This window comes from Vicia villosa, linkage group LG3 (assembly GCF_029867415.1).
Source record: "Vicia villosa cultivar HV-30 ecotype Madison, WI linkage group LG3, Vvil1.0, whole genome shotgun sequence".
Classification (NCBI taxonomy): domain Eukaryota; kingdom Viridiplantae; phylum Streptophyta; class Magnoliopsida; order Fabales; family Fabaceae; genus Vicia; species Vicia villosa.
In genome coordinates, this window is record NC_081182.1 from 117153411 (window position 1) to 117163795 (window position 10385).

General features: G+C 35.8%; 1 long non-coding RNA gene across 1 annotated transcript; it reads left to right on the forward strand.

Annotated features, from left to right (window-relative positions):
- The first annotated feature begins 7704 nt into the window (after positions 1-7704).
- LOC131656579 (uncharacterized) lies at positions 7705-10043 on the forward strand. The gene is made up of 3 exons (XR_009300169.1): positions 7705-7841; positions 7912-8018; positions 9754-10043. It is a non-coding gene; the product is annotated as an uncharacterized LOC131656579 (long non-coding RNA).
- Positions 10044-10385: the final 342 nt, after the last annotated feature.

The window sequence follows — 10385 nt, forward strand, 5'->3', positions numbered from 1 at the left end:
GTTTTTGTTTGGTGTGAAGCATGAAAATTTATTTACATGACTTGTTAGAAAACAGAAACATAATAAATAACTGATATTTACGGTATGCGGGCAAAATTACCGATAATAACCTGAAAATTATTTAATGCACAGAAATAGAAATATTTGACTGGCAGAAAATACACAAAATATTATCTTAGTAATTAAGCAATATTATGACAACTAGTACAACATTTAATACTGACAGTATAAATATTACATACTATATTGAACAGTACGACGAATAAACGGTACATTTAAGAAATAAGAAATACGGCAAATTTTAAGAATGACGATTGATGACCCATGCTATGAACAATAGCATGTAGATGATTGGGAGCATAACCATTGCAGGTCCACACTCCTCAGGACTGTGCAGGCAGAAGAAAGTCATGATCACCGTAGCAATGGTGATGACTGTAAGAGACAGTGTCTCTATCCATTTTGCCATTTTTGTTAGGGAAGAAGAGAAAATGGATTATGAAGTGGAAATTTGAGAAATGAATTAGAATTTGATGTGAGATTTTATGGAAGAATGAGAAGTATTTATAGAATGGAAAGAAGGAAAGAGACGTTGGGGAATGATGTGATTCCGTACAAAAGGAAATTTGAGTGGTAGTGAGATTTGAAAGAAAGTGTAAGGTATTGTTGGGAAAAGAGAGATGGATAGAATAAAGTTGAGATTTGAATTTGAAAGGATAGATTTGAAAAGATTTTGAAAATAATGGAATATAGCACAAAAGTTAGTGGGAAAACAAAAACAATTGTTACCAGTACAGTGTGAGTTTCCTGCTTTTGCGCCTGCAAAAAGATTTAACCCTGCATGAACTGTGTTAGTACTATTTATCTGTAAAATAAATAAATAGTATTTGTGAAGTAAGGAACAGTATTTGGCGTTTGCGTAAGAATAAATTCCACTGTAAGCCAAGTTACTGTGTAAGAAAAATTCTGAAAACCAAGTTCTTCATATGTCAGGATATTTTGAAAAAATCCATGTTTATATGAGACTCTTAATTTTCATATTGAAACTTTCCTGAAAAAAGAAGTGGGCAAATTTTGGGGTATAACAAGTTACATTCGCACTCCGCTGCTCGACCTCTGGAGTCTTAAGCTGGGAATGGAGCGGAAATAACGTGTCCGATTAGGAGAAAGAATGCCCTGAAGGCAAGAGAAAGAATGCCTCGGAGGCAAGAGAGAGAAGAAAGATTTTGAGCGTTTCGAGGAAATCCCTTAAGCAAGGGAAACTCGAGTTACTCTTTGGTTTGTGTTTTTTAGAGGTTGGGAACTTACGCCTGAATGGAACCCTTAAGCAAGGGAGCTCCAAGCACTCGAACATCCCTTAAGCAAGAGAAGTTACAAGCTTCCATTCCCTTTTTATTAGTCAAAGTATTTATTAGTCATTTTTTATGAGTTTTCTTGGTATTTTTTATGGGAAATTTATTTGGATATTGTTAGGTGTTTTAAAGTTGAAAAGGAAAAGAAACTAATCTAAGTATGAAGGGAATTTCTACCTAATGTTATCATGGTTTCTACCTAAGGTTAGGAATAAAAGAAACATGAAAATTAAAGTCACATCATGAGCAAAATTGAGTAAGGATACAATGGTACAAAGTTATACACAAGTATGAAGTAGCAATTCGAAAACATAGTACAAAATGAATTAAAAATACTACTATTTTTTATATTGATTTTTATGAAGGAAATTGAATTACAAGTCAAGCAAAAGACTAAAAAACAAATAGCCTAAAACTAATATTTTTAGTGATTATTTTTTATATGTCAACAATTATGTTAAAAGTCTAAAAAGAAAATCATCAACTTGTATTTTATTACCTAAAAAAAAATAAGAAAAGACTAAGTAAGATAATTCTAAATTCTAGCAATTTTTGTATGAATCAGGGGGGTGTGAGATGAATACAGTTGTGTGATAAGCAAAAATGGCGATTTGGCCCAAAGAGTTATGATCCAGATTAGTTAATGACTATTTCAGACTTTAGTTTTGATTTGATTCAATGTTAATTAAAAGAAAATTAAGCCGAATTAAACCTTAGGCTAAAATTAAGATATCAATTAAACTATATAACAAATCTGATTAACCTCTGCTAATACCCTAATTTCAATTAATCTAATTAAAGCCTAACTTAATTAAATTAAAACAAAAGGGGATTTTAGGGTTTACTGTGTTGTGACTATTCAACTTCTCATTATTCAGACTCAACCTTCTCTCGTTCTCAGACTCTCTCACTCGGCCCTCGCCGGAAATCGCTCCGCCGCGCCGGAGGCGACGGAGCTCCACTAACATCCAAAATAAAACTCAATTCTGAACCCTCTCTCCCTCCTAATTCTCAATCTCGCCTTAAAATCCCATGAAGGAGCTTCTTCGTTCGAAACCGAGAAGAGGAAATCTAACCCTAAATAGTGCGAACTTCCTAATCGGAGCGAAGATCTCGCAATTGACAATGGATTAAACGCAGTGAAGTAATAAACGGCATCAATCAAGCTAAAGAAACGGAGAACCCAGAGTTTAAAGGGAGTTACTTACCGGAGCAGTTCTGGCGACTCTTCGACGGCTGTGTGCTGGCGAAATAAACGCGTCGGAGTACTTCAATTCAGGTAATATTCCGTTATTCTTTTATTTCTTGCGCTATCTTCTTCTTCTTCTCTGCAATTTTCTGTGAATGCGTGTGTTGTTGAATGAGGGCGAAAGAAAGTGGGGATTTAGAAGGAGAAATAGGTCATGGCGATTCTGAGAGATGATGAGAGGCTCGGAGATGGAAATTACAGTGGTTGAGCACAAGCTTGTTGAAGTTCTAATGATGAACTTCAACAGCTCTGAGAACGTGCGTATGGTGAGGTGAGGGAATTGAGGATCTGAAGATTGAATGAGAGGTGTAAGAGGATGAAGAGAAGAAAAATGGGTGAAGAAGTGAAGTGAGGATGATTGAATTGAAGAGTGAAGATGATGAATGGAAGTGAGAAATGGTGGGGAGATGAATGAAGAAAATGGTGGAGGATCGTGAAAGTGAAGATGAAGTGTGAAAATGGTGGAGAAGATGGTGGACCCTTTCTGAATTGAAGGGAGCAGAATATATATAGGTGGTTTGAAAGAGGAGAGTTCAGTTGAGAGGGAATTGAGAGCCACAGGATTTGAGAAATCGGTTATTGGATCAATGGTGAGGATTGAATCTCAAAAATAAGGTTAGTTAATCCTGTTTTTTTGTTATGTAAATTAGAAGTTAGTTACCAATTTGTTTAAAAGTTAGTTATGGCTCTGTTTAGGATTGCTGAAAGTTAGTTATAAACTGTTAGTATGAAATTAGGAAGAGGTTAGAAATTGGTTATAGGTTAGGATTGAAGTTGGGTTTGTTGGTTAGTTAGAGGGTAGTTACAAAGCTGTCGTAAGTTGAATTAGTTTAGGGAATTGGTTATCAAACTGTTGGGGGTTTCTTTTTTTTATTCATGGAAGTTAGAAATGGTGAACTGGAGTATGAATGTAGTAATGATATGCAACCTGTTTTGGATAATGTCTGAACTTGTTTCGGTATTGATGTAAATTCCATGGTATGTTTGACAGGGAAAATAGAGAGCTGGCACTTGGGGATTTTAGCAAGGGAGAAGCTTCGGAATCGTCGCTTAACCTTTGTGAATGGTGCCCTGATATTTGAATGGCGTTACACGTGGACTCGACTCGGCTGCGAACTAAGTTTAAGCACGAACTGGAATTGCATGACAAACTGTTTCGGACCCGGAGCTCAATTGTCTTTGGTAAGCGTGGTTTGGACATTTGATGTTTGAATTTTATAGGACTGTGTATGTGTAATGTCTTCTCCGTTTGCTTCTGATCTACCATGAAACTTGATTCTTTTTATACTGAGGCTGCAAATTGGAATTAAGAAGTGGAAGGGAAACTGTTAGTATAGGTGGTAGTTAGTAATTGGAGGTTCTGAATTCTGTTTTGGGTTGTATAACTGATGCGGTGTTTTATTTCCTAAGGACTGGTTTTATTTTATTTGGTTTTATGCAGGTGAGCAAGTAGCAGCAAGTCTTTGTAGGAGCTGACTCTTGTGGAATGGGTTTGTAAACTATCTTGAACTGGTTTATTGAAACGGTTTGGAACTGGCAGATTTATGGTTACAAAGCGAAGTTGAAATTGGCTTGAGGAGCAAGAGTGATGGGAGGTGGTGAAGCTGAAGACTTTGAAACAGTAGGCTTTTAGAAAATTTGTTTGACTTTCGATCAACATGGATTTTCATGTAGCTTCCTGTTCCCTTTTGTGACAGCTCTGTAATTGCATTCCTTGTAGTATGTGATTGTACTTGAATTTGACTTTTGTATTTCAAATAATAAACAATGAGTGATTTCCTTTTTTTTTTGTTGAATAAAATACTTCCAAAACATGGTTATAGCCAAGTACTAAAGAATAGGTCAATGTGACTTGGTCAACAAAACTCAACCCTCCATGGTTGACTCGGTTGACCAAAAGTCAACTCAAATGAATATTTTCGATTTCACTCTTTTTCCAACACGCATTTCTTCTAAAGCTTTTTTCCTTGAGAAAACTAGAACCAAGATAGCTTGCAACGTACGGAGCAATATTTGATCAGGTGAACTTATAAGAATCCAATATATGTAAGCCAACCCTTGACCTAATAATGCCACACATGATGCAGATGAATGAATGATTTTACCCTAAAATAAATGAATGATAAGAATTTATGCAGATGAATCCAAAGTCATAAGCCAAGTAGAAGTAAAATTAGGAGGGCAAATTTTGGGGTGCAACAATCATGAACTTCATTGATCTCTCTCTCTATTATGGTTGGTGGCAATTATAGATCAAAGGAACCTTGTCGTAGAGCTTCTTGAGTTGGTCCCAGGTGCAATTGGCCAAATGATTCTTATGTGATTGGTTGCCTTTTTGTTACTTACGACACAAGGGGGTGTGAATGCTATTGGGTGAAGGCGTTATGCTGAAGACTTTATGGAATTAGGTTCTTGTTGTGTGCTTATGAAACAAGCCATCACAAAGCTTTGCTATTGACTTTTGTCAATACAGTCAACCATGGAAGGTTGACTTTATGTTGACCAAATGATGTTGAGCGATTTTTGGCCAAGGTCTACTTCAATCTCTGGACGGCCTTTCATTTCGTGTTATGGTTCATCCAAGTTTGCAATTGAAGATAAATGGAAAAGACTTGGAAAATCATATTCAAAGAATGTCCTCTAATTAGCCGTGACGCTTTGAGCTATGCAAACTATCTACTTGGTTCTCACGGAAAGCTTTGACATGAATGTGATAGAGTTCAAACTACAAATGACATCCATAATTCAAGTTCCCAAACAATTCCCCATCATGCATTGCATTCATAATTCAAACCATAAACCTACACATTTCAAATTCACATACAAATTTAAATCCAAACATCAAGTGTATTCTTTCTTTCTACACATAATCAATGCCAAGTTCCTTACAAACATCCATGTCATATTTACACAAAAAAAAACCTACAACTAAGACTCAATCGTTGTTTCCCTATTCTAATATCCTAAACCTATATTCCTCCAAACTTCATGCTGTTTCAACATTCATCATTGCTGCGTTTAAAAGCTTCATGCTGCTCCATTAAAATCTGGCATAAGACTGTGACCTGCATAAGTTTTCAACACACACAAAAAAAAAACATGTTCAGTATACTTCTTTCGCATTCACCTTGCCTCAGATCTTTCACATTACAAAATAACACACTGCACAGTTTGATACAAAACTGAACCATACACACATAAATTCAAAAAGAAAGAACAACAAGCCTATACATACAAAATAAAAAAGAAGAAGAAGATGGATATATTTTTTATATATGATAGTGCACAGTCAAAGGTATACATGGAAGTCCATAGCAGTTATCAGTCCCTGGCAGCCCATGCACTACATTCACATTCCATGTCGCTTCCGAACCACTACCAGCTCAACCATATCAATTCAACCAGCCCCATACTATGTACCAGCAGCCTGCACCAACACACATTCATATCAATTCAAACCAAAACCTGCTGTTACATTCAACAAACAATAACATCACACATCAGTTCAAAAGGCCAATTCAAATCTACTGCAACCTGCCATAGAAATTCCAATCAGCACACACACAAAAACCAATTCACAATTACTCATCATACAGTTCACATCAAGAAGTTCAATGCAAGTCAAAACCGGTTCAGATTTCAACACCATCATTCAGCATCATCACCATACATTAAATCAGCCCTGCAGTCAGCACAATTCAGTCCAAGATTCCAATACAAAAATTCAGAAAAAACTCATACGATACGAAGTCAGCCATGCATTTATACACAAACCTGTTCATACATGAGTAACTAACATAACCTACTTCACTAACCCGTTCTCCCATTGACCAATCCCCTTTTCTTAACTCAGTTTCAACCTAACTATTTTAGCTAGCAGTAACTGAATCCAAACTAACATAACCTACTTCCTAATCTCCAACTAATTTCCAATTATCATAACTAACAGTGACCAATCCCCTGCATAAAACCTTTAACAGAATCTCTCAACTCTCATAACAGAAATCAAACAACCTCTAACTGCCATATAACTAACTCTAACAGAATCAGTTACAACCTCATAACCTCCACATAACTAACTTTCAACTTTCAAAAACCAACCTAACAGAATCATAACCACTGTAACTAACTCCTAATCGCCCAATCCTCACCCTCCAATTCTCCTAACTGACTTCAGATCCAAGGGTCCTAAATCACCCTCCTGTAACTGAATTTTCAGCCTTCACCAATCCTATATAAACCACCTTCCCTCCACAATTCAAACTCTCACGCCATAATCACCACACTTCTCATTCACCACCATTCCTCCTCCACTCCATTCTCCATCTACACCTCTCAATCACTCTCACTCTCTGCAAACACACGCTCATTTTCACCTTCATCCATTCTCACACTTCTTCATCACCTTCAATCACTCCACACATACCATTTCATCTTCATCCTTTTTCACTCTCAATTCAGAACTCCCTCTGCAACTTTCATCACCCACAACTCTCACTACACGCACGTCCATAGAGTAGTTGAAGCTCACCATTAGAGCTTCAACAAACTTGTGCTTAGTGTAACACCCGGAATTTAATTAATTATTTAATTAAATTGTATAAGGAAATTATTTGTTGGAATTAGTCGAAGTTAGAATTATTGGCATTATTATAAGAGGCGTAATTGAAATTATGCGTTGTGTTGGGCGGATAAATTAATGATCGAGAAATTAGTCGGTTTAATCGGAGAATAATATTAGAGATAATATTACTATAATGGACTATTATTAATTTAAGTTGATTTAAGCCGTAGAGAATGATATTGAATATGTTGAGTTGGTGGTTTGAACGATTTATTTTATAGTCGGTAGTTAGTCAGTTTGGTGGAGAGAAATAATAATAGAATTAATATTATGGATTATGCGAGTGTTTTATTTAAGTGGGCTTAGACATTGCGTTGGTGATAGTAATCATGGGGGTGTTAATTAGTTAGCCCAAATGAAGATTATAATAATAATAATTATAATAAAATAAAGGAAATAAGAAGAGAAGTTAGGTCTCAATAGACGTGGAGAAAGAAGAAAAGTTGGAGAAAGAGGAGAGGTAAAGAAGAGAGCCATGGCGGAAGAGAAAAGCTAGAGGAAGTCCAATTTTCGCAGCAAGTTTCTGCAGTGAGGCACTTTAGTAAAACGGACGTTTCTCCCAATCCAACCGTTGGATCGTCGCGGTTCTTGGACACAACGTTCCAGACTCGTAGAGGTAACTTCTGACCGGAGCGATTTTCGTTTTGATGATTTTAAGTCCGTCTAACAAAGCGATTTTCGAACAGATTTTTGGTGCGTCTCTGCACGTTGTTAGAAAAGATTTTCGGAGAAAAGTTGGAAGCGGTGGCATAAGCTATGGCAACCGGGAGAGTAGAGAAATCTCATATCCAAGGTAAGGGTGAGGTTCTAGCTCTATAAACGAGATTATGATGGATGATATGTGGGGATTATGATTGTATGGATTGTCTCTGTTTTGTGTGGTTGTTTGTATCTTTGATATTGAATTTTGTTGATGTTGAAATTGATTGATGTCTGTGAATAAGGTTATAAAAGTTCAATCAATTGTTGTGGGAAATTAACCTAGGGTTTATAATTATTATTATTGAGGAATTAGTTGTAGAAAATTGCTAGATGTTGGTGGAGTATAACTATAATATTGCTATGTTCCTGTGATGGTCGAAATTGATTTGCAACTGAATTGAAGGAGGAAAATTGAGTTTTTGGGTTGAGTTATAGGGATTTGGTATGATGGGGTTTGAGATTTGGGATCAAAATCAATGTGTTAAAATTCATGTTTTATGATTCCAATTCACTACTATATGTTAGGTATGAATGAATATGTGTTTGTTTTATGAAAAATAATTGAATTGGTTGGATTTTAATGGAAAAATGCATAAAACCCGTAGCTGTTCCTGGGCAAAAATCTCGTTTTGGACAAAACTTCAAAAATTCATATCTTTTGATTCGTAAGTTCGTTTGAGTCCCCGTTCGAAGCGCTAGAAAGCTAATAATGTGTATTTTCTTATAAAAATAGTTTCATGTTCTGGAAATAAAATTTAATTGGTGTGTAATGAAGTTTTGTTGTGTCGGTTGATGATACCGGTGTTTGCGCTTTTCGGAAACTTAGAAAATTCATAACTTTTGACTCGGGTGTCCATTTGACGCGCCGTTTGGACCGTTGAAAAGCTAAAATTATGTTCTATCTTATAAAAATATTTTCAAACACAGTAGATGAATTTTGTTGAATCGATATACATTTTCGTGTGTAATGTTGTGTAATTGTCGAACCGGGTGTACGCTATTAATCGTGTTCACGTTGTATGAACTTGTGTGATTGAATTGCATGTTGTATGAACTTGTATGATTGAATTGCATGTTGTTACTGCTGTTGTGTTGTTGTTATTGCTATAAGTTGTTGTCGATATGTTGACTAAGTTGTAGGCCTATGGCTAGTGTTGAAGCGACGTTGAGTACCTCTAATGTTGGTACAATGTTGAATTGTTGTCGTTGTTGCGTTGTTGTTGTTGTGACGTTGTGGTTGTTGTTGCATGCATACATTTGCATTGTTTAAGTTGGCCTTGATGGCACCACGTTGAAAAGTTGAAGGCTTATGCCTTGGCCTTAATGGCACCACGTTGAAGGCTTACGCCTTGTTGAAATGCCTCGATAACCTGGCATATGTTTAAGTTGGGAGTTTTACTCCAAATGGTACCACATGCATTTGCACAGTTGAGTCGCATTTGAAGTTGTTGTTGTTTCGTTGTTGTTGTTGTTGATATAAGTTGTCGTTGTTGTAAGTTGTTGTTGTTATAAGTGGTTGTTGTTATTAAGTTATGATGATTTAAATTGTGAAATAATTATTATAACTATTGTTATAGTTGTTGTTGCTAATTGTTGTTACTAATTGTTGTTATACTTGTTACTGAATATTGTTATCATAATTGTTGTTGGTAAATAATTATTATAACCGTTGTTGCTATTTGTTATTATAACTGTTGTTTGAATAAGTATGAAGTGGTGATATTGTATAATCTAATCTTAATATATTATTTATCATACGCTTGCTTATATTGTTGGATATCTCACCCCTTCTGTAATGATGTTACCTATTATGGGTAATTGAGCAGGTACTCAAGAATAGCTGTGGAAGTGAAGTAACTTTATGAAGTCTTTAGTTACTGTTAGTTCGAGTTGGTCTTGCTCTGATACGTAGCACTCGGGGGATGTTTATGTGTTGTTTCTAAGTTGCTGTTATTACTAATTGTTGAATAATTATAAATTGAACGATGTTTTAGTTGAATAAAGTTGCTAACTGATCTATAAGTTGGAAGTTGTAATTATGTGGTTTTAATATTAAAAAGGTTGTTATGTTCCTATGAATAAATATGTTGTGAGTTGTTCAGCCGAATGCTATGTATCATATTAAAAGAAATACAGGTTGCTTTGTTGTTTTATGTTGAAATGTGACATCCTGTTATATGTTTGAAAATTTTAGCACTCTGATTTTTAATATAAATGTCGGGTAGAAAATGGGGTGTTACACTTAGCTTCTCTGAACCTCCACCACCACCGTCCTAATCTCTCAGCTCTCAGACGACAACAGCAATCACACGCAACAACAACAACAACCGCGCAGAAATCGCACACAGAAAGAAGAAAAATCGAAGAACACAGAAAGAAGAAGAAGAAGAGCAAATCGAAAAAAATAAGAAGAGCCGAAGAACACAGAAGAAGAAGAAGGATCGAGAAATGCAAAATC